The 25,684-nt window shown below is 42.9% G+C and overlaps 1 protein-coding gene across 4 annotated transcripts in view; it reads right to left on the bottom strand.

The window, feature by feature from the left end:
* The window catches only part of LSM11 (LSM11, U7 small nuclear RNA associated), a 770,814-nt gene that overhangs the window by 420,322 nt on the left and 324,808 nt on the right, over positions 1-25,684 (bottom strand). Inside the window, exons 10-11 of one of the 4 annotated variants that reach the window (XR_004318855.1) lie at positions 16,333-16,444; positions 9,676-9,814 (exon numbers count right to left, since the gene is read on the bottom strand). The exons of 1 other annotated variant lie outside the window; for it this stretch is intronic. The gene's annotated coding sequence lies outside the window, so the exon portion shown is untranslated. The remainder of the gene's footprint in view (positions 1-9,675; positions 9,815-16,332; positions 16,445-25,684) is intronic. 2 more of the 4 variants (XR_004318853.1, XR_004318854.1) reach the window with 2 other exon arrangements.

The following is a 25,684-nucleotide window of genomic DNA, read 5'->3' as shown; positions in this document are numbered from 1 at the left end:
AATATACACAAAATCTTATGGTAACTAACAGAGAAAAAAATGTGACAATGTATATATAGATGTTCATGTATAACTGAAAAATTGTGCTCTACACTGGAATTTGACACAACATTGTAAAATGATTATACATCAGTAAAAAAATTTTTTAAAAAAAGGTTAAGTCCAGAACTTAGGGGAAATAGCATTGATTCATTTACTCATTCAACCATTCAATAACCATTTATTAAGCATTTCCTATTGTGTCCAGAAGACAATCACACCCAAAGAGTTGATTTGAGACTCATCCCCATAGCTCACAGGTGATGGGTGTCTAGAGAGTGAAAAGCGGAGAACTGAAGAAAATATTTTTGGGAAACCTACCCATTTCTGGAACAGACAGGAAAAGGAGAACCATTGCGAACTTGTCCAGCACCATGTAGACACATGTGTTTATATTATATGGGTGACTACAGGTGATGACATATATATTCAGGGAATGTGATTTCACAATATGCTGTCTGGCGGCAGGATCAGGGAGGAATTCAAATAGATTCTTCTTGAGCTACAGCATCTCTGGAAAGTCTGTTCTCCAGGCTCCGATCACCACTAGTGACTGTGGTTCTGGCCTGTTCTTTTCCTCTCCTTTTCTCAGCCAAGTGCAGCCATTAAGCCCTTCACATCCAATCACTATAGCCTGGGCTCTTGGCCGCCCCAGTAATGGAGGCAGCAAGAATTTAATCCATGGCAGCCTCAGGTGCAGAAAGATGATACTAAATATTTCATTCCTGGGATGATGGGAATGGAAGCCCCTGGAGAGGATCTGGCTGAATCTTTTAAGTGAGCCTTTCCAGGAATCCATCGGGTAACCGTGCTATTGGCAATAATGACTGCCACTCGGGCCTCAGATTCCCAATGGGAGGGGAAGCAGCATTAATGTGCAACAGTGCTAAAAAGCCAGCTCCAACTCTGGTTCTAAGAAATTAAATTTTTTTAAACTCTGCTTTCTTGTCACCTCTTTGGAGCCAAAAGACATTTGTCACCCATTTTTCCCTTTTTTATTTTTCATAAAGAGCCAAACGAAAGGAGAATAAAGAGATCTAACAAAGAGAAATCATTTCAGGTACATTTCTTCCCTTCAGGAAATTACCTGCTTTGGCTTACATCTTAAACTCCTCTCAGCCTATAAGAGCTAGCACGAGAAGACAGTAAGTGTTACTCACAATGGACAAGAGAAAGACATGCATTATCTGGGTGGGAAATTGCATAGATTGTGTTGGTAAGTAAATACAATTTGTTAAGCACTGAAGTATGAAAATGAAAAAAGAGACTATTTTTCCTTAAAAAAATAAAGTGTTTTGAAAAACTGGATTAGATTTTTTTTCATTACTCCTCACAAAATTGAAAACAGATGGTATGTGCTATAGACTTTAAAAAAAAAAAAAACAACAGAGAAAGTGAAAAAGGTCAGTTGCAGTGTAACAGGGAGGTAAGATGACCTGAAATATGACCCCTTTGCCCTTAAGACCTGAATTCAGATCTGGTTTGTGACTCTGAGTCGGAGCTGCTGCAGACCCTGAAGGAGTGAGGTGGGAACTGGATGGAAGTCAAAGGACTGGGAGCAGGAAGTTGGGCTCCTACAGGCACCTGGAGGTGCCCACCTCACATCTACACCCTAACTCTGCCATCCTTCCAGAGAAAGCTCCGGCAGGAAGCTGCACTATCCAACCCACCGTCTTCTGCCTCCTCTGAACCTCCTTGCTAGCTGGACCATACTCTGTGTCATGGATTTTTGCTTCCTTCAAAGATAATGATGAATCCCTTGAGGGGCAGTTCGGTGGTAACTATTAGGAGCAAGCATGATTCCTTCCCCTGCCCCCTAAACTATTACTTGCTCCATAATTTAGCCTGAGGTTGGCTTCACACGCAGGCAGAGCATATTTGTAACCTCCACGTTTCCCATGGAGTGGTAAGCACTAAAGGCAGCGTGAGAGATGACTTCAGATGGTAGTACGTAGATTTTCTCTAAAGAGAAAACATTACAAATAGTAAGCATTACTGCATGCTAAATAGAAAGCATTTTCTACTTAGTATTGATGACATTACTTTGTGTCCTAGAAATATATATATTAAGAAACTCTCAAAAAATATACCCTCGTGACTATAAAATATAAACGTACATTGGTTTCCAAAAATGAACTAACATAGAAAAATAGGCAAATGTTCACATGAAATTTAGATATGGAAAAAAATCATGAAGATGATGGACAGACTGAAGTGTTGGAAAACACTGCCCTGTGTCGTTTAGCACAATACCTTTTATATTATCTAACAATTATTTGTCAGTTGAGTGTTTCTCAAGCACTGTTGTTCACTTATTATTATCATAATATTTTTTTAATCTTGAAAAAAAGTCTCAAGAAAAGTATCATTTGACAGAACAAAGAAATAAAGCTTTCAAAGCAATGACATTTTATTGTCTATCTTGATAGTCAAGGCAATGAGCTCTGGAGGAAGAGCAGGCCTCTGTTTATGTTCTGGCTCTGTTACTTTCTAGCAGAACTTCTAAGTGTAAATAATTATGTGTTCAGTGCCTCCGTGAAATTGTTATGAGGAAGAAATTGAATGATGCTTGCAAAGTTCTAGCTTGGTGCCTGACACATAGAAAGAGCCCAGCATATATGGTAGCTGTTACTATTAACAATAATAGTAGCATCAACAATGACAAAATGTGACATTTGTATGGAAACCCATGTCTTTCAAGGGGCTTTTATCCAACCTTTAGCATTTAGTCAACCCACAGTCTACCGGGTACCAAATACTGTGCAAGACTGGGGGCTGCCACTGTGGAATGAGAAATGATGACTTCAGGGTAGGCAGGGTAGGGAAACAGACTCTAGAATCAGGCTGCCTATTTTCAAGTCCAAGCTTTGCTACCTCTAGTTGTATGGCCTTAGGCAAGTGACTTACCTTTCCATGCCTCAGTTTTCTCATCTGTAAAATAGGGCTAAAAATAAGAAGCCGCTTGTAGGGTGGTTGTGAGGATTAAATGAGTCTGGGTGTGTAAAGTACATCAACATTATCAGAAAGGTATCTGCACACAGTACACTCACTTTGTTTTAGCTTTCATTGTAGTTCTTGACCTCACAAGGCTACCATACAGTCTTCCACATTCCTTAAATGAGCAGCTCCTTTCCAAACTATGTATTTGCCACAAATTATACCCAAGCGCTAATTCAGAGACAAAGGTGTAGCCATACAAAGATGTCTGAGGTTTATCTACTGAGAACATTTTATCACTGAGCTCAATCAATTACTTCACATAGACTCAGATCAAGCCAGCTTCAGAACTGGAGTAGAAGGTCACCTACAGCACGTATTCTCCCAGTCACTAGGAGAATTTCCACCGCCATCCTCTACACCTAGACACTAGAGCAAGCATAGATACAGACACACACACACACACACACACACACACACACACACACACACACAACTTTCTATTGAGTAAAATTTCTTTATTGAAAGGTGGTTATTAATATAAATATTAAACAAAACAACTGCATGCTTCACACTTGAACCTGAGGCCAATTTGGAGCATGCCTGGACATGGACCCTTCTGTAGGAATAAGACTGGTCCTCCAAACGCATACATACTCTCTGGAAGAAATATAAAGAGCCTGATTTTTTTTTCAACCTAACCTTTCTTTTTTTCGCCCTTATGGAAAATTCAGACAGACAAAATCTAAATGGTCAGATTCAACATGTAGATACCAAAGCTGCATGAACCTACTCCAGAAAGTGTCAGACCACCCATCCTCTTGACATGTGAAACCAGTTGAGTGAAGACATTCCAACCAGAAATTGTGATTGCTCCCCCTGATGGAAATAACTACTTCAATCCAGGCTGGGCCAGTGCAGCCCCAGACGTAAAGGTGATGAAGGGCTGTTTCAAAGCCCAAAGTCTTGCTTCAGGACCATTCAGAAAACACTGCTGGCTAGGGAGCCATCATACACACAGGTCAATGAAATATTACCCCTAATTGAGTGGGCCATTTGAGAATGCAACCGAGAGCATGCCCAGAGTCAGCACTCCCCTTTACAGCTCCCCAGGCCCCTCCGGGGTTAGTATCCATTTAAAGAAAGGGGGGGGGGGACCACTTTCATCACTTAAGTGTAAATGAATCAAAGCATGATATGGATAGGGAGGGGAGCAGTTAGTTTCCCCCGATGATTGATCTGCTGGAGGAGATGAAGGGCTGTTCATTCCGGATCTGGTGCTCCTAAAACACACTGATGGGCCATTGATTCCAGACTTCTCCCAAATTCCACAGATCCTGGAGGATAGCCAGGAGGTCCGCTGGAGCAAAAGATACAGGAGAGTTGGTGGCCTTTAAAAATGAGAAAGCTTCGGATGCCTCACATGTGGTCACCAAGGGCAAGCTAACTTGATCTCTAAGTCATTCTTCAAAATTGCATTCAGAAGATTCTTGGAGGAACTAATTCCGAAACCACGTCTGAAAAGCCAGGTATCTCCCAGTACTAAAGAGGCATGCTGGAGTCAGCTGTAGCTGTTTGCTTTTCTTTGGCCCAGACAGCGTTTTGCCGTTTTCATTTTAAGGAATTGTCATATTTAAAAATCAGGATATTTCATTGGGATTTTGCATCTCTTGAAGATCGTGGGGCTCTCTGTGTCCACGTGAAGAGAGTCAGCTGCAGCCGAGCAGCAGTCACCTCTTCCTACAGCCCCTGTGACCTCTACCTGGTCTCCTTAACACATCTGTGTTAACTGTGGCCTGGACTTTGCAACTGCTGTTAGGAAGTTGCCCTGGTGCCTGTAAAAACAGAAACCAATTCTGATCCTCTGGGCCTGAACAAGAATCTATGTTATGAACTGAATGTAAATAAAGTAAAAAAAGTAGCTCCAACTGGCTTGACGTGAAACCTCACCCAACAGAAGCCTCATGCTGGGTGGTGACAAACTGGCCCATTTAGACCTTCTCTCTTGGCAAGTGTGGCATGTCTGTGAGGCAGCCTGGGCTGGCTCTCAGTTTTCCGTGAGGCCTGCTGTATATCCCAGTCTTGAAAGTACCAGAATCCAGGACGGCCTGTCCACTGAGGGTCACTAAACTTTGCAATAAACTCTGTTTCTGAAGAGAATCTAAGCTTATCTCTTTTAGCAATATTAAACACAAAAATATGTGCCTTCTGCGTATCTCTGAGCTCACCAACACGGGGTAATACTACTTCACGAGAAAACACAGTAGGAAGGCGAGAAGCAGGCCCTCTAGAATCCAAATGGCTAATAACGAGCCTGCATTTTGGCCTTTGTCAAGTGGTCTTAGGTAAGTCCCTTTACCTCCCTGAGCCACTGTCTCCTCTTACGCAGAAGGAGACCAATACCCACATCACAGAGTTGTAGTACTAATAGCAATGCATGTAAAAATGCTTAATACAGCACTTGCTTATATAACATATATATACAACTTCATAAATATTAGGTTAAAAAAATGAAATCTGTAATATGAAAAATTTCCCCTATAACTTGTTTAAACCTTTCACTTTAGCTTTCCTGCTCCTCCCATGGGCTACCAAAATATGACTAGTTTAGCTCTACTTTTGTCTCCAGAACTCCTCTCTCCATGGAATACTCTCCTTTTTTTCCCTCTGCATTTAACTGACTCTAATATATGGATATTAAGGCTTAATTCAAGTTCCACTTTCCCCACAAAGCCTTCCCTGACTTCCCCAAGCATAGCATGAACTACCGTCCTTCTGTAATCCAGCCTGTGAACTGGCGGATATTTCAAAACTGCCCAGACCACTGCAATGAAAATGATATTGTTGTTCAGCAGCACAGCCACCTGAACGTGGCAATAAGAAAGAATGATGTCCAGCTTGTCCGCCTCCCATCACCATCACGTCTGGAGCTGTGTGTTATGACATGGATGCTTCACATTGCTCAACTTAGAGGCATTTCCCCTCAAAACTCCCTGTAGTAAATTCTTTATACTAACAGCTAATGTCTGCTTCCCAGGCACGGTAGCTACTGACCCAGACATGATAAAATTGAAGGATATTAAAATAAGAATTTTAAAACATCTCTGATGGGGGATAAAGCATTGAAAGTAAAGCCAACAGGACTTGTTGCTGGATTCGTTTGGGGATGTGAAGGAAGGAGCAACCAAGGATGAATCCTAGGTCTGGAGATTAAACAACTGAGCGAACGGTGGGCTCCTTCCTGACACAGGAGACACGGAGGGAAATGTGGGAATTTTCTGAGGAAAATCAAGGAAATAGGGAAATCAAGGGTTCTGGCCATGTTAAGTTAGAAGTGTGTTATCAGACATGCAAAAGGATCAATGAAGAGAACAAGTGTATGAGTCTGGCACTCAGGAGAGATATTGAAGTTAGAAATACAAATTTGTGAGTCATTAGTATAGAGATGATATTTAAAGCCGTGGATCAGATTACCTAGGGAGTAAGAATAGAGAGGAAAAAAAAAAAAAAAAGAAGAAGAGGGCTGAAGAGAGAGCTCTGAAGGCAACCAACCAGAGAAAGAAGAGGTAGCCAGTGAGGTGGGAGGAACACCAGGAGACTGTAGCATAGCACAAGCCGTATGGAGAAAGTATTTCAAGAGGAAGGAGGCGTGGTCAGCTGTGACAAACACTGCCGACACGATGAGCAAAAGGAGGTTTACCAGTCACTTACTTTAACAAGATGGCAGCCATTGGGCTGTTGACCAGAAAGTTTCAGTGCAACGATGAAGATCAAAGTGTGACTAGAGAGGAAGGAGAAAGTGGTAAATACAACACAGTAGATTCTTCTGAGATGTTTAGCAAAAAGGGGAAGAGCTATGTGTGTGGTTAACTGTCCATAAAGGACAAAAGCAGAAGCAGGAGGACCAGCTGGAGGCCATTAAAATTGTCTAAGTGATAGAAGAAGTTGACCTTTCAGATATAAGATGGCTACCCAATTCCACTAAAACCTAAAAAATAAAACAGTTGTGCTGCCAATATTTTGGCATAATGGAAGGGTTGAGGGCATAATTTTGAAGAATAACTCAAGAGTATGAGAAATAAAGAGAAGCTCAGATGATCTAATCAAACTCGATTGTCACTCAACTGCCATTTTCAGTAGAGAAACTGAGGCTAATGAGATAAAATTATACATCCAAAGATGGAAAACCTATCTGTGTAGGAACAAAACTAGAAACTGGGATGCCCGGTTTATACTCTGCCCTCATACCACAGTGTTCCTCCTGTGGGCACCCATAGTACCTCAAACCCATTCAACCAGAGTCAAGAGGAAGACACTTTTGCGTCATGGAGGCAGACATTTCAAAGTAAAGTTTGAAAACATGAGCTTTAGGCTCCAGTTCAGAGTTGGCCAGCTATCATCTCCCTCACCTTCGCCAAGTTATTTGCCTTCTCTGAGCCTGTTTATTCATTCGTAAAATGGAGGTAATCATACCTGCTTCACAGGGGTTTTATGAGGATGAACTGAACTAATGTACATAAAGTCAGAATGCCAGGCATATAGGTAGAACTTAATAAATGATAGGCAATGGAATGATTTTTTTTTTTTTTTTTGCCTTTTATCTATGGTAGTTCGGGTTTAAATCCAGAGGCTAAACTCAAATCCCTCTGAAGAATCTTAACAATTGAGAATGACTGGAAAGAGACATGCCAAGCCGGGAAAAGGTCATGACCAAAGCCATGAGGGTAGGTATGATAGCAGGTCATGTTTGGGGGAGAGTGTACAACACAAAACAACGACAAAACATCAACTAGAGACTCACATCACGGAGTGACAAAAGGAAATTCAAATTCACGTGGATACCGAGTTTAATTTTTTGGAAAATGCTAGTCTGTGACATCTGGGGATTTTTCTGTGATTCATAAAGCACAGCCATGAGCATCTGAGTCCCCAGCCCTCAAGATAAACCAGGCAATTACTGTTATGACTACGCCCATTTTAGAGATAAATAGATGAGGCTAAGAGAGATTAAGAAACTTGCTCGAGGCCTTGAAATCTAGTAAGTGCCAGGACACAGACTAAAGCTCAGGTCTTCAGAATTTTCCATTTAGGCGTCTGATTACTGGAGGGAGCCTAAGTGCGGCTTCTGTAGCATTTGATGATTTTATGATGTGCTTTGGGATTTATGGATGTTATTTCGTTGGTACCTCTCCACCTCATAATCCCCATGGCAGTGTCTGCCTTTTGTCTATGAAGCGTACAAAAGCGCCCAGAGGTTGTTAAGTGGTGGGTGCACCCAATAAATACATAAATCATAAAAATACAAAGAGCATATGATGGCTGGTTTCCTTTCTGACAAATCTGTTTCCTTCCTGACAAGAGATGCTGCCCTGTGGTTCCTCATGTGGGGAAATAAATGTCAAAAGTTATCAGCCATTTAGTATTATGCCTCGTATGCACCTAGAGTCCTGGGGGCATTTACATTTCAAATCGAGGCACATCATTTACGAGGGCTGGCCCAGCCCTGTGCACAGGCAAAGCTGGTGGGTCCTTCTAGGAGGTTATTTAAGAGCCCTCAAAAGTGTCTTTCCTGTCCCCAAAATACTTTCTCTCACTGTCTTGACCGTCTCTAGAATTTCCACTTCTGCGTCGATCTTTGAGTTTATTAAAGGCTATTCCCTCCTTTATTCCAGAAATACCTTTGAGCTACGAGGTATTAGGCACTGTGCTAGGTGTGGAAGATGCAGCTGTGAGCAGGACAAAGACCTCACCCTCACGGAGCTTTCATGCCACTGAGGGGTGAAAGGGTGGACGGGTGGCAGAGTTAGGAGACAGGAAATAAACAAACATATAATATTGTTAAAATGCCTCCATTCAACAAATACCCATTAAAGTGCCAACTATGAGCTAGGTTAGCATAGGTCCTGAGAGAGTTTACTCAGGAGATCATTTGGAATAATTTAATCTGTCAGATTAGCCAGCTAAGTCACCAACAACCTCAAAGAAATTCAGATTCTGGCAAGCCGTGGATAGTTTCTGGTCTCTCTGCATCTCCCCTGCCTGTCCCTGAAATCATTTGGTCCAGCTCCATCTCCAGAACCAGTTGGTCCTCACCACACATGGATGGAAAGGATTTAAGCAATGTCAACATCCAACTCTTGGGAATTCCCTCCCAAATTACTCTGATAACTGAGCTTCCTTCGTTTGCTCAAAAAGCATCCCTGAGTGTCTGCTATATATTAAGTGTTAAAGATACAAAGATGCATGAGGTAACCTCTACTCTAAAGACCTCACAGCCTCTAGTAAGAAGACAAACAAGTGACAAATAAACAAATTGTAGCCCCAATGCTGAAGTCTATTATTACTCACAGACTTCCCTGCTATTCCTTCTAAATAAATTCACGGTCTAGACTCCCACTGGTCTAGCATAGGATTTTTTGTAATGATGGAAATGTTCTAAATATATGCTGTCAAATACAGTAGCCAATTTGCACATTCTTACTGAGTTGAAATGTAGCTAGTGTAAGCAAGGAACTGACTCTTATAAAAATTTATTTTAATTAATTTAAATTTAAGTCTAAGTAATTACGTGGAGTTAGTTGCTACCACATTGAACCGTGCAGGTCTAGAAATAGGAATGTTTCCAGTGTGGGCAAGCCTTCATCTGAGATCTTAAAATCCAGGGTCTATGAGGGTATATGGTTCTGATGGCAGACTCACCAAAAATGTTGCGATTTTTCTGAAAGTTTGCTTGTATTTTTCTAAATGGAAGACATTTTTTCTCCATGTGGTGGTTCAGGACCCAGACATCTTTCGTCTTCTAGCTCCACAGAGTCTCAGTGACCTCTGTGTGTAGGCACTAGATGGGAGGAAGGTAAGAAGAAAAGGCACACTGACTTCTTGGAAAACCCAAGGAGAAATAGTTTCTCTCACTTTCCACAAAAGAAATGGTCATGTGGCCACACCTGGATGCAAAGGGTGCTGGGAAATGTAGTCCCTGTCTAGGCAACTGCCTCCCAGAGACAATTGCACACTATGGAAAGAAGATAACACGTTTCTGGTGGACAGCTATCCATCCTAGCAACTACCAGCATTAGCCCTCTGCTGGGATTATGAAGTCAAGCTGGGGAAGGCACCTAATACATGGCCCTAAATAAAAGCTACTGTTCTGTCAGTGAAAATATGAATAACATTAATCAAAGTGTCACTGAGCTCAATTCTCCAAACAGGAAAGCAGAGAGAAAACTTGTGGCAAACATCTAAGGACAGAATGCCCTTCATAGCCAAGGAGAGAATGTCTCCTTGCCTGTGAGTGAGAGAAAGCTGCCCTGCATGCACTGTTTCCTCTCACACACTCATTAACTGGCCCTCCAACTATCCTCATCTCTCAGCACGTTTGCTGATGGTCCCAGCTGTGACCCTTTACCCATTCCCTCTCCACCCTCCATGATCAGCTTCAAAGCGCCAGACCCATTTGACAGCCTGAGTCCAACTGGAGGGGAGAATTTAGGAAGTGTGAAACAAAAGATTCCTTTCACCTCCTTGGCCCTGAAACGCTAACGTTGTACATGTCAGAACAGGAGGGAGAATTTGAATATTTGTGATTTATGGCTTTTATTTTTGTTTTGGCAGCTTCAGCTTCAAACTGAGGTTTTCTCGATGGTGAGACCACACAGAACGCATGGCTCTGTTGTCAGGATCATGAATTACAGTTGTATTGATGACACTGGAACAGTGTTATATGGATATCTTTCCACAAATAAATACAGTGTAAGCCCCATATTTCCTGTTGTTCATTGGAATGGCCTGAATCACTAAAGCAGTAACATTGTTGTGCCAGACAACTCTTCCCTTGTAATTCCATTGTCCCTTTACTGCAAGAGAAATTAGATTATCGATAGGTACAGTCCCCTCTGCCATCATGTTAACACTAAAAATTATGTATTAATTCACATCAAGTTTACATTATGAAAAGTGATCAATGATTCCATTGCTGTTACTCCATAGATAACAGAATCTATCGCCTAGGGTTGTTGGCAGCTATTAATGAGATAATGTATAAAAAGCACTTAGCACTATCTCTAACACATAGCAAGTACCTAGAAAATATTAGCTTTCATTATTATGGTTAGGCTATAGTGGACATCTATTACCCTTTTGTATACTAACATTCCAGCTTTGTTTTGAGGAATGTTTCAACCCTAATATCAACCCATATGGTTGGCAGGAGAGCTGGCACTATCTCCAGTCTCCAAGGGGCAACCCACGATCTAAACCTGACCAAACAGTGACTGACCAGTTCAGGGACGGGCAGGTGACCCAAACCAGGCTACAAAAGCTGTCTCCAGAGATCTGCTGGAACCAATGGTGAAAAAGTGGTTTTGGATTTCTGTCACTCTTCCCAGCTGGTAGAGCACAAGCTGAGAGCAATCAAGGGCCACCCTGTGGAGAGGGTGTACAAGCAGGTAAAGTCAAGAAAGGAAGGAAGAGCCAAGAGATGGAAAGAGAGAGGAAGACATCAGGATAATATTTAGAACTCCAAAAATTTCCCTTTTTCTCTAGAGCTTATTTGAGTGGGATTCTGTCACTTGGAACACAAAAAAGGTAAAAACAAGAGCTGTCAGGAGAATGTGACAATCACAGGACAACTTTTATCCATGAGAGCACATAAATGATAGTTGAAACATAAAAATGTACATTGTTTTAAAGTTTCAGAGGACTTGCATATGTTACCGCCTATATATTAGGTTATTAACACAAGCTGCTATAATAGAAGAACCCAAAAAGCATAGCACAGAAAGGTTTCTCGTTCACATCGCAGTCCACAGGACTTAGGCAGTCCTCTTCTACCTCGTTGCTACACATCCTGGAACACGTGGTCCCTGTGGCTGGGAAAGAGATGGCTGGAGGATCACACATGAGGATATAAAGGCCCAGTCCTGGAAATCGTGTACATCACTTCTGCCCACATTCTGTTGGCCAGACTCAGTCACATGGCCCCAACTTACCTGCGAGGGAGGCTGGGAAATGGAATCTTCCCATGTGCTCACAAACAGGAAACAGCACAGCAAGAGTGACATTATCTATGCCACATCTCCTTTTATTTGTTGCATCCAGTCCTCCTACCAGGCATGCAGGAGCCCAGGGGTCTGGACACAAGTTGGACTGATGGGTCCCAGGAGTCTATCTGGGGTATAAGGTCAGGAGTTGACTACAGAACATGAAACTTAAGTGCGTGTTCTGAGAGGCAACAGCCAAGAGTAAAACTCAACCTAGCTCACCAATATAAAGAAGTCAGAGAGGGTGAGAGAAATCAAGTACAAGTTCACAAGATGGATCCACAGAAAGCAGATCCTGATCAGGGGACACAAAGTGGAGGTTTGGAGGTATAGCCTGTCAGAAGTCCTCAACTATGAAAATAGAGCTATGTTCTCATTTTGTAGAATGCGAGCAGCCTCCACAGTGCAGAAAGGCAGGGATACTCATAATACTCCCCAGACAAAGGCAAGACAGACATTCTTAACCCCGTTTCATGGTGAGGCTCAGAGAGGTGAGGGATTTGCCCAAGGTCATACAGCTGGTAAAAAGTAAAAATCAGATTGAACCTGGGATAAAGAAGTTGTGGTATATTTATACAATGGAATACTACTCAGCCATAAGAAATAATAAAAATAATGCCACTTGCAGCAACATGGAAGGACCCGGAGAACATCATTCTAAGTGAAGTAAGCCAGAAAGAGAAAGAAAAATACCATATGACATCACTCATACATGGAATCTAAAAAAACAAAACAAAACAAAAACTAAATGAATTTGTTTACAAAACCAGAAACAGACTCACAAGCACAGAAAATAAACTTACGGTTACCAGGGGGAAAGGGGGTGGAAAGGGATAAACTGGGACCTTGAGATTTGCAGATACTAACTACTATATATAAAATAGATAAACAACAAGTTCATACTGTATAGCACAGGGAACTATATTCAATATCTTGTAGTAACTTATGGTGAAAAGAATATGAAATGAATATATGTATATTCATGTATGACTGAAGCATTATACTGTACACCAGAAACTGACACATTATAAACTGACTATACTTCAATAAAAATACATAGATACAAAAAAAAAATGATTGAACCTAAGCCTTCTGTCATTCAATGCACGGTGCAGGCGTTGGACTATTAAACCTGCCTTCAGCAGATTCATGTGCCTGTTAATAAGCTGAAAAGGAGACAACTGATCCAAGATGTTCAGGTTTCTACTTAACCAGGAATGCATTCACAGAATCTGGTATTTGAGCCTTCACTGTCCCTGAGCCCTGGGGGCTGAGCTGGGTATCTTACTCCTGTGTCCTCGCAGCCCTTGTACACCCCTCTGTTAGCACTTGTCACAGTGTGCTGCAAAGCCTCATTCACCTGTCTGCACACCCCCGCCAGTCTGTCAATTCAATGAGGACCGAATCTATGCCTGTCTGCAACTCACTGATGCCCCCCTAAGACCTAGCACAGGGCCTGGCACACAGTAGGGGCTCAATAATTATTTATTGAATTAATGAATGAGTGGATGATCAAATAGCACGTCTTACACTGTACTAAAATTTCCAACTGTACTAGAATTCTTCGGCTCTCTCCCTAGATTTTAATTACCATGAGGGCAGGCACTCTAAGTGCCAGCATCTCCACGCAGAGTCGTTACTGCACAGTATCTGGCACAAGGAAGACACTGGACATCTGTATGTGTATGGAATCCATAAATGAGAAAAAAATAGAGCAATTTTGTAGCAATTTCTACAGCCAAATTTTATACTTAGAGTAAGCTTCTCATATCATCTTACTTCTTTAAACTCTTCAACAGAAACTTCTTTTACTTTTTAACGTCCAGATAAAACTCCTTAAAATTACCTCCAGAGCCCTGCCTGGAGCACTGACCAGGGGAGGCCAACATTAGGAGTCACAAACCCTTGAGAGTCTGATGAGAAGCCATGGCCCCCTTTTCTGAGAAAATAACAGTCATATGTTTGTTTATGAGGACAAACTTTGCATGCAGTTTTACGAGGTTGATGGAGTCTCTGATGTCTAACCCTGGGCCCTCCTGGGACCTATAACCCCAGGTTGGAGGTATCTCAGCAGCCCATTTAACCTGCCCTCAGTGAGTGAGTGAGGAGAGAGGTCAGTTCCGCCAAGGGCCTCTCTGCAGTTCCTCCAATACAAGGAAGTGCACCCCCACCTGAGTGCCAGCTCTCTGTTAGTTAGCAATTCAGAATGACTTTTTAGAGCAATCCCTCAGTCTCCCATGATACTTGTCTGACAACCCCTTCATCTTGGCAAGAGCTGCATTAAACCAACCTGTCATCATCCTCACCACACACAGTGGCAGCTCAAAGCAAGATACACACTCACTCCGAAGCAGACTCTACAACCCGTTATGAAGAAATTAGAATTTGGGGGACCTGTGGATCTACAACAAGCACTCAGGAACAGACAGACAGGACATGCCAAGACGCACGGGGACAAATTCAGGCTTGAGGTGAACTGGGCTGTCAGGAGTCGTCAAAAGGAATGTTTAAACAATCACTACTCTCAAAACCCAGGTCCATGCCCTGCTGGATTAAAACAAAGGAACGGAGCCATGAAATAAAAAGGTGTCCGGGAAATTTGCTGAGAATGGGATTTATTTTGACAAATTCAAAGCACCTTGGTTCTGGAGAAACTGTTTTATCAGTTCTTTTGTGATCTGTGAAATTCTAGACGTTTTCACAAGAAAAAGTGAAATTATATCCACCTGACACCCCAAAATATTTTGGAAACTTAAAGGAAAGAAAAACAACAACAACAGTAATAGAAAGTTATGATCGGTCAAATCCCTCTTCTAGTTTAACCCTTTTATCAAATCCATAGTTTATCAGATAATTATTGTGATAGTTGTGAACTATCATTTTCTGATCCTTTATTATATGTTAAGCACTTCCAAACTCTTTTTCCAAATATCTATGGAGAATCAATTATGGTAGATTTACTGCAAAAATGGGCCCCAAATCGTCACTCCTCCTGCCTTGGGCAAAATTACCTGACCCTGACTCTGGGCTTTGCTAGGTCACTTGCTTAGGCCAGTAGGATATTAGCAGATGTGAAATAAAGAGAGACTTGAAAAAGATTTCTGCATTTCTGCCTGCATTCTGGTACCTCTGTCATTACCATGATAATATGCTTGAGCTAGCATTCTGCAGAGGGAGACAGATGTAGAGCAGAACCAAGTTGCCCCAGGAACCCTAGACAATGAGCAAGCCCAGACAAGACCAACAGACCTACCTAGCCAACATCCAACTGACTTTTTTTTTTCTTATTTGGAGGTGCGGAGAGGGGAGGTAATTAGGTTTATTTATTTCCTTATTTATTTTAAAGGAGGTACTGAGGATTGAACACAAGACTTCGTGCATGCTAAGCATGCACTCTACCACTTGAGCTATGCCCTCCCCCAACAACTGACTCTTGACATGTGAACAATGAATTCACACTTGACTGCTTATTACTTACACCATAAAAGTTTTATGGATAGTTGTTATCCAGCGTTATGGCAACAGATAGCTGATACACTGACCGTGTGCCAAGCACTAATCTAAAACATGGTATATAACAAAACACAAAGTGGGCAAGACCCTTCCTCTTGCATTCCAGATTATGTTACCTAATTCAAAACAACTTTATAAAGTAAGCCATAGTCCCATTTACACACAAGGAGAGTGAGGCACAGAATCATTGCATTACTTGCCCAAGGCATTAAAGTCATCAAATAGAGTCAGGATTCCATTTCAGGCTCTATGATATGGTGAATAAGACGATTAATAATCTGAAAGATAAGAATAATAATGCATGCCACAAGAATTATTGTGAGGATCAAATGAGATCATGCATATCAAAGCACTTAGCAGAGGGCTATGCACGTGGGTAACTCGCAACACTTTTGCTGTGGATAATGTACTTCTGCTATCAGTACTATCATGGCTGTTGTTGTGATGCTGTCTGAACCCAGAGCCTGACTATTTAACCAGTACTTGATTATTGAATTGCCCCTGGTCTAGTTTCCTGTCCTTTCTACCTGAACAGTGTGTAAATGAAACGAATTGATAAGCATGCTAAATGTCACTCCTTCTTTTCACAGGGAAATGATCGACTTTAATAACCTTTATTCTTCTGAACCCAGAGCAGGTATACGCCATTTCTGATAGATTCACAACTGAGGGGTTATTACATACTTAGGGTAGAAGCAGACGTGTCTAAAGAGAAGAATCAGCTACATAAATTTCAGGGCACAGTGCAAAATAAAAATACAGTGCCCCTTATTCAAATATTATTAAGAATTTACATCAGACTTACAGTGATATCAGAGCATTGGACCAAGCATGGGGTCCTTCTAAGTTAGGACCTTCTTCATGGGATTATTTTGAAGAATAAATGAGAAGAGCATTTCCAGTCTTTAAAGCAACGTCTGAAAAAGAGTAAATAACAGTAGCGGTGTAAGCTGTCATTGTTATTGTTATACGTTTGTTGAAGTAATAAAGGGAATCCTGCTAATGTGTACCGCTTTTAACCTATTCAGAGCTCTTGGAAGGCCATTTGTCACGTGGTTTTTGTAAACAGTTATGAGAAGCAAGCAGAGCGACACCTTCTCTGTCCCACAGCTAAAGAAATAGAAGCTCACAGAGTGTTTGGGACTTTTTAGAGGCTACACACTGGGAACAACTGAAGTCAGCCTGGAATCTGGGATTCCCCCAGCGCTGCAGTCTTTCCTCCAGGTCCTCCTGGCTCCCAGCTACGTCTGGCTCTGACAGAACTGCCACGTGGTCAGCATTTACTTATTTGGCATAGTCAGGACCCAACTCTCAGGCCGAGGTTAAGGACTTTCTTTGCATAGAGATTCACACCAGAAGATCCCCCTTCATCCCCTGGAGTCACTTACCACCCTATGACTCATAATGTAACCATGTCTTCTCAGCAAACCATAGGCTACCCAAGAAGGAGGGGACGGGGAGAATCATCCAGCGGATGATTAGCACACAGGCCCTGGAGTGAGGCGTGGGAATTTGAATCCTGGCTCTGCCACTTAATAGCCTGGGCAAGGTCTTAACCCAGATGGCCTCAGTAATGACATGTCGGGCAATACTGACTGGGTAATACTGACATTTGGGGGTGGACAGTTCTTTGCTATGGGAAGATGGCCTGTGCACTGTAAGGTGTTTTGCGCCAACCCTAGCCTCTGCCCACTCGATGCCAGTAGCAAACCAACCCCCAACCCCAGTCGTGACAACCAAAAATGTGTCTAGACTGCTAATTGTCTCCTTCTGGAGATGGGAAACAAAATCACCCCCAGGTGAGAACCACTGACTTAACCTCTCTCTAAGCTTCAATCGAGAGATGATAATGATAAAAATATCTGCTTCATCAGGTTCTGAGGATTGATGAGATGATTACACTGCTGTGGCATACAGCCCAGCACACAGTTAGATACCCAACAAATACTATGTGCTCTTATTATTACAGTATCGACTAAGGAACAGGGATCTTTGCAAGAGCTCCCTCCAATAGCTTACTGAATTGGGAGCTGGAAATTCAATTCAGCAAATATGCATTGAGGGGCCATTTCTACAGGTATTTTGTCAGGTACTGGGAATTAAAAACTGAATACGATTTACACCCTGCTCTCAAGGAGCTCTCTACCCGGTGAGTAGCTCACAACCCAGGTCAGGTTCAAATTCTAGCTCTGCCACTTCCACGTGTTTCGTAGGGCAAGTTGACTGTACTTTGCTGAGTCTCTGTTACCTCATCTATAAAACGGAGATAATAATTAAAAAAAACAAAAACCTAAGAGATCTTGCTCTTAACTATTCAGCTACACTGTCTCCCCACAGCACCCATGTCCCCCAGTTGCCTTGCTAAATTCTTTCCCTTCACCACACTGCCTGCAGCACAGAGAGTAAGTCCATAGCTTTCTCCAAAGGAAGATGCCATTTCCCCTGCGTGAACATTTACAGTCCTCCAGGAGGTGAGTAGGGGTCTGAGCCCTGGGGTCAGGTGGACTTGGACTCGTGGCCTTGAAAAAGCCCCTGCCTTTCTCTCATCAATCAGTTTATTCACCTAAGCGACGGGGATAACAACGGTGCCCACATCATAGGGTTCTTGTGAGGCTAAAGTGAGACCATTCATGCAAAGCGCAGCAGAAAGCCTGGCTCAGAGGAAGCCCTGGATACCCCGTCACCATGGCAATGAAGGTGTTGAGAAGGAGGAGGAGGATGCTGACCAAGAAAAGGAGGAGGAAGACGTGGTTCTCCATGGCCTGATCCAATAGCCTTTTGAGAGCTGACACCGGAGCCTGGAACTCAGTCCCCTTCCCAGACCGTGCGGCATAACCTGCAAACCTTTCAACACCAAAATCTCCTCTCCTCCCCGGGCCTTCCTGGGCCAACTGTAACAGCTTTTTTTTTCTCATGCTCTCGCCAAACGATTCAAGTGGATTAAAATATGTGTGTATATATTTATGCGGACAAGAAAGAGGAAAAGCGTAACTTCTAGTCGGAGCCTAAATTTCCTGCCTCCAAAGCCCAGCTGGATAGCAGGAGTTCTAACAGAAAACAGCCGCGCCGTTAGCCGGAGTTCTGTAGCTGTCTGCAGCAGACTGCTTGCGCCGGTGTCTCCGTAGGTGGTCTCCCAGTTCATCAGTTCATAAATAAGTAATTTGAAATGTGTTCCTGAGGGAAATTTTCCTCCTGCTCTCCCCAACAGACCGTACTCATCAGTTTTCCCATTCTCCAGGTAGCTGCCGTCCTCATTTATAATGGCCAGAGGAACTACGCTGCTCTAATTCCTGCTTCATTACATTGTCTAATGCAAGTTTTCACCAGCTTCACAACTCCACATTTCTTTATATTGATAAGGGAAAAAAAAAGTCGCATATATTATTTGTTGGCACTTTGGAGGTAGCTTTTGCTACTGGCTTAAGTGGAATATTTTTACATACAAAGCAAGATGGACAAGCTGAGCTCTGGACAGGGGTTTGGAAATGCTGATCAGCTCTCAAGAGGCACACACACATGCACCGGGTGGGAGGGCCCACGCCGCACACAAACCACACACTCCAAACACACGGCCAAGCCATCTTTTACTCCTTGTCCCTTGGTTCCTACCCTCCCTGCACATTCAGACTGGTGCACACTTTGTACACATCTTGATGCATTGTCCCAACGCTGTATTTTTCCACTCGAGAAAATGCACAACCAGATCAAAAGCACCTGGTGACTTAGGAGAACCAGGGTCCCCCACTGGCGAAGCTAATGGAGTCACTAATTTGCCTGGCCAATAAAACCAATGATTTCGATACTAAAAGCCTTTGAGTGAAGCCTCCGGGGCTTGCTCCAGGGGTAATGGAGGGGGCTAGTTTCCTCTTAGCCAATAACCTAATTATTTTTTTAAAGCACTAACTGTAGATTTCATTATAATAATGCATATAATTGATTTTACTGATGATGTCTTTCATGGCATCTATCAGTCACTGGGAACTATATTTACTTCTTTTTGTTGTTTTTATGATTGTTTAGCTTTGGGGTCTCATAATAGGTAATTAATAAAATATGTTAATCTGAGAGTAACTTACCTAATGAGATCCCCAGGAATGCTCTGCTCTCCTGATAAAGGAATTCCTCCAAAGGCTTTTGTGGAAGAAAAAGCTTTCCTGTGAAATCTTGGCACAATCTGAAACCTAAATTCGGATGTGCTTGTTTGTTTTCCTAGCCTCTGAAGAGCCAGAGAATGCCGCGAAAAGGATTTAAAAGTGAATGTCAAAGACTGTCAAGTTTCAGAGAAAACTGTCCCCTCCTCCGGCCTGGCGGTATAATCAACACCCTCACCCCTGGGAGACCATCCTGTTAGCCATCAGTGAAGCTGGCCCTCCAGCTACTGGAGGGAGACTCTGTAAGAAAAAGGCTATTCTTTAGAAGAAGAGCTAGATTACTGTGATGCAAGGAAAGCTAAGCCACAAGGGCGAGATACAGAAAAGAAAGAAAATAAAAGGAGCTAAACAAGGACAACTTTAGACTCCAGGCGACTTTCAGCACAGAACACGCCATCCGTTAGGAGAGGAAGACCAACTCTAGACTGGAGGTCTCCCCTGTGCAGGAGGAACTCACTTGGGTTTGTGAAAGGGGCCAGTGTGTTGAGTGGAAAGGGCTCAGTCCCTGGGATGCTTGTCTGAAAGGACTAAGGATGCCTGCAGCACAGAGTGGCACTTCAAACTGGGTGTCTGGAAGCAGACGGATCTGGCTCATGTGCAGTCCTGCACCTAGGACTTGGTGGCCTTAATCATGTTGCTTCTTCTCTCCTTGTCACATGACCTTTCATCTTTAAGATGGGGAGGGGACAACAGTACTACCTCATCGGATCCGTGAGAAGATGGATGGAAACATGCCTGTAACGAAGGCACAAAGAGTTTGGTATTCACCGGGGCTTCTCAGCCTCAGTATGACTGACGTTTGGGGGCCGGTAATTCCTTTTTGGGGTGGGGGAGGTGTCTGCATAGTAATTCTGTTTAGCAGCACCTCTGCTTCTAGCCATTGGGTGCCGACAGCACTCCTCCCCTCCCAGTTGTGACAATCAAAATTTACTCCAGACATTTTCAAATACCCTTTGGAAGGGGAGGGTAAAATCACCACACCTGAGAGCCACTGGCTTACATTGAAGACTCAGTAAACGCTAGCTTAGTATTGGGATGATCTTTTCTGAGACTCAACTAGCAGGATAGATGCGAAAATCACTCGAGGGAAAAAAAATGCAGATTGTTCTATAGTGAGTCCCTCCAACTCTCGTTATGGGAATGATTCCAGACTTTAGTGTAAGTGAGGGTCTCCCACTGATAGGCAGAAACTTCTTTCCAGGAGAGGCCAAAGTCTCCCCAGCAAGAAGCGAGCATTTGCCTGGGGTTAAAGTGACTCCAGGTTATGGATTCCATACCAAGATGTGTGCGGAAGCCATCTCACGTCCAGCTCCTTGGACGGCCAAGCCCAGCCAAATCCAAAAGCCATCAGGATCAAGTAATATGTGTGTGTCTGTATGAACAGACACAAGCACATACAGTTGTAGATACAGATATACAGATATATCACACACAAAAGCTTCTGATATATAAGCACAGAAGAACTACAGTAAACTCTGTTGATTGAGAGAAACTTGAAAGTTACTTAACCCTTTCCCATAAAAAGCAAATTATGGAAATCAATCAAGCCTAAAACCGACCTGCCCTCTCTTTGACTCCTATGACATACAACTTCCTCTAAAAATGTAGGTCCTTTTCTAATCCAGACTATCTCGGGTTTGGAATGGTTCTATCTTTCACTCAGTGAGAAAAAAATAACCTTCTACACTGAGTACAGGCCATGCAAAAGGCTCTTTTTATATATCATCTCATTTAGCAGACTACAGCCTGACGATTTTAGCAATCATTTGATTGCCTCATTCTGTACAAAAAGGAAATAAAAACCTGCATTTGTTATACATACATCTTCACCCAAAAACAACACCTGCACTTAATGCCATAAAAACCACAAAAACACAAAAATAACAACAATCAACCAAACATGTGTTCACATAACCCTCTCATGCACTGAAAAGTAAGTGCCTGTTAACATTCAAAGTCACAGACTGGATTTCACAGTAGCAGAGACGGCATGTTCCATAAGATGCACTGGTGAAACAGGAGCACTTAAAATAAAAAAAATTTTTTTAACATTTTTTTTATTGAGTTATAATCATTTTACAATGTTGTGTCAAATTCCAGTGTAGAGCACAATTTTTCACTTATACATGAACATATATACATTCATTGTCGCATTTTTTTTCTCTGTGAGCTACCACAAGATCTTGGATATATTTCCCTGTGCTACACAGTATACTCTTGTTTATCTGTTCTACATTTTGAAATTCCCGTCTGTCCGTTCCCACCCCCTGCCCCCTTGGCAACCACAAGTTGGTGTTCAAAATAAAAATTTTAAAAAGAATTTGCTATTTGAGAATCATCAGAGTAAAATTAATGAAAAACTAATTCTTTATTTTACTTGCTTACACTTTCCCTACAACCTTGCATGGTTTTTTATTTTCAGTTACCTACGCTGGGGGTCTGCAGAGGTCAACATAATTTTTTGAGATGTTCAGGTCTTTAAAATCTTAATTGAGCCCTGAGGCACAACCAAACATTGACATCCAAATTATAGAACATGGACACCCAGGCCTGAATATACAGGTCCGCCTTAGCGTGGCACTTGGTATGGCCGGAGGGGCTCTGTTCCAGCAGCCGGAGATCTGGATTCTAATTTTCACTTTCCGCTGACCATTGATAATTTGTTCAGATCTCAGTTTTCCAATGTAAAAAACAAAAGCAAAAACACCTAAATGGTCGAATTGGCATGATTTCCAACTTTCACATTAGCTTTGACTGCCTGTGAATCCCACCTCTTGCCCAAGGTCATCCACAGCTGGGGGCCACAGAGTCAGAACTGGAGGTAATTCCTCCTCCTAGTTCAAGGCCTTTTCCACAAAGTTGCACCTGCTCACACAAACGCCCTCTTCCTTCACTCTCCCCCAACCCCAGCTCCTCATTACCATGCATCACCTCTCTCATCTCCCGTGCAGCCAATCCACAGCCCCCTCCCCACCCCCGACAGCTCGCTCGGCAGGTAGTGCAGGAAAAGATAGCAATGGGGATAGACAGCCAGGCACGTTGAAGGGGTTACTTTGCCTGGGGACCCCTTTATCTGAAGTCGTCCTCAAAAGCGGAAATGAGTTGATTTGCATTTTCCCACTGAAGCATGCAGAGTAGCTGAGGAGTGTTTCTCGTTACCAAGTACCGTCTTCTCTGGTTTGCCCTGAGGCCTTCTCCGGGGCTGGAGTAGCTCTGAAAACACCTGTATGCTGCCCATTTAAATACATGCTTCAGACAAATCTTTTCGAGGTTTTCAAAAGGGAAAGACTAATGCTTTCCCTCCGCAGCATACATTATCCTTCCTGTGAATGCTGACGGCAGAAATTAACCCTCTCCAGACAGACTGGCTCATTTCTAGTCTATGTGTCCATGCAATGCCTGCATTCCATGTTCAGGGACTGGCAGTTAACAGCTTTCTTCTTCAGTCAGTCAGTCAGTCAGTCAGTCAATCAGCCATAGTCAGTCAGCAAGTATTCACTAAGCATTTCCTTTGTGCAAAAGCACTGTGATGACTGCATGTAGTGTACAGAGACAACTTCGACGAGGATCTTGTTCTTAAACTTCTCACAGCTTAGCTGAGATCTTACCTGGGAACACTGTATCTCAGAAACTGGCTTGGACAATATTATGGCTTTTTTTTTTTAATTGAAGTACAGTCAGTTTACAATATTGTGCCAATTTCTGGTGTACAGCATAATAGTTCAGTCATAGAGATACGTACATACATTTGTTTTCACATTCTTTTTCACTATAGGTTACTACAAGATGTTGAACACAGTTCCCTATATGGACAATATTATGGCTTACAGCATTCCACACTTGGCCCGAGGACTTCTGCAAACTCCCGGCCTTCCTTCTCTGCTGTGTGCTTGAATCTGCCACTATCACTGGACACAAGCACCTCATGACTTTGGTAACTTCGTGGAAGAACTGAGGGGAGCGGAGGAGAGTGGCATCACACACCACATGGTGGCCCTCCACCTCACTCTCCACGGGCTCCCAAAGTCCAGGTTCTCCAAGAGATGGCTTGTCTCACACTGCACGTTCCTCTGTGAAGTTTAAGTCCACCCTACTTCTCTCACAGTTAGTACATCCCACAGACTGGCCTTTCTTCCTTCGTATCCTAGAAATCTGGGTAGTAAAGTCTTCTCCATTCTTTTATTCAAATAACTAGAGTGGGAAAGTGATGGAAACCGCAAGAGCGTGCCTGGCCTCAAGCAAGCAATTAATAAATGTGTTGGGTGAACATATTCAAAGGAGAAGGTTGGAAAAGGACTACGGGTATTCAGGGGAGGGAAAGATGGCTCAGAGAAGAAAGTCTTCTAACAAAGCACGTGGCAGCACACGAGCAGGCACTTTCTCCTGCCAGCTAGTCCTTTCTGACCCTCATCCGCGTACGTGTCTTCTCTTCTTTTCTTGCTTTGGGCTTCTGCCCAACCCTTCGTGAAATACTAGGAGAAGAAGGGGACCCTGATGGTCTACATACAGGACCCGAGAGTCATAAAATCCTAAAGGGCCCAAACAAGAAGTTTCGGAGCCCATCTACCCCATTTCCTCTGGCTCACAAGGGAGCAAACAGGCCTGTCCAAGGTCGTGTGTTCAACCACGATGCACTCAACCCTCTTCTGTGGCAGAGAAAGTCAGGCCACTGATATGTTTTGTTTGACCGGTGAAGTGTTTGGTTTTTTTTTTCTCTCTTAATTTGAGTGAGTAATGAACATTTTTAAATCATGAAACTTCGTGTAATAATCCAGAAAAAAAAAAAAATCAATGGTCTGCCAACACGTGGCTCACGCTCCTGACCGGCAGCAATGGCTGGAGCTGGGTAGCTGTGGTCCTGTGTTTGCACAGACCGTTCACTCCTAGTTGTCTCACGTCCAGCTGGCTTCCCTCATCTCCATCACCATCATGGCCCCTGTAGGCCTATAAATTGGTAAGCCCTGCTCTACAACAAGCTTCCTGCCCTGGCCAGGAAAAAAACATTTAGCATGACTAGCCTCAAGCAGCTCTATATGTGATGGGATTCTAGAAGGATCAAGAAATTCAGTAATTCCTCTCACCCCTCACCCTCCCTGACCAAAAACCAATAGTAAAAGTAACAAATTGCAGGCCAACAAGCAAGCAAAAAAGCCTTCCCCTTTGTTTGGTACTACCTGGAATTCACCGTAGATTGAATTAAGTAGTGTGGTCTTGACATCTTGAATTTGGAAGAGAAGTACTGAAGAAGGAAGTGGCCCTTAGCACACACCTCATCTATTTTAATATTTTGGCTGAGGTCCATTCTTGACTATAAGAACCCTCAGCCCCTCTGTGTGTGTGCGCGCACACACACACACACACAACACAGCACCACACAGAGGCCCCTCTCTTGTTTTCTCTCTCTCTCTCTCACTCTCAAAATCAGCCACATACCCAACCTTGTTGAAACCTGATTCAATGAACAAAAAAACCTTCCCCTTAAAAAGGAAAATAAATTAATTTTCATAGAATGAGAACGCAGAGCATATAGGCCTCTTTGGAGATGCAAATGTGATGGCTTCCTCTAGAGAGTCAGCATGGAGCAAAGGAACAGACTCCAGGAGTACAGGACACTGCGCTTTTGCTTATGCAAGTGTGTGGACTTGGAGAGGCAGAAGGTATAGGAACACAATGAACACATACACTTTCGGTATATGAACAGAAAGAAAGGGGAGAAAAACTGTCCTTTTAGCAAGAACTATTTTCCTGTGGTATCGTGCTAACAGTCGGGTAAGTACCAAAATACTATGCCAAAATTTTAACAAGCCCTCTTCCTTTCTTTTGTTCCCATTGTGAGTTCCGGGAAATGGAGAGAAAATGCAATGAAGCGTATTTCTTTTTAAGTGGCATGTAGCTGGCCTCTATGTGGATCCTGCTTTCTGGCATCATTTTAATTAGGAAAGGCGAGAACATTTTCAATGTTCCCCCCACCGCCCTTCCCTGTGTCTAAGTGGGGGTTTCACAGAG

This window comes from Camelus ferus, chromosome 3, assembly GCF_009834535.1.
Source record: "Camelus ferus isolate YT-003-E chromosome 3, BCGSAC_Cfer_1.0, whole genome shotgun sequence".
NCBI classification, from domain to species: domain Eukaryota; kingdom Metazoa; phylum Chordata; class Mammalia; order Artiodactyla; family Camelidae; genus Camelus; species Camelus ferus.
This window is presented reverse-complemented; position numbering and strand designations above follow the sequence as displayed.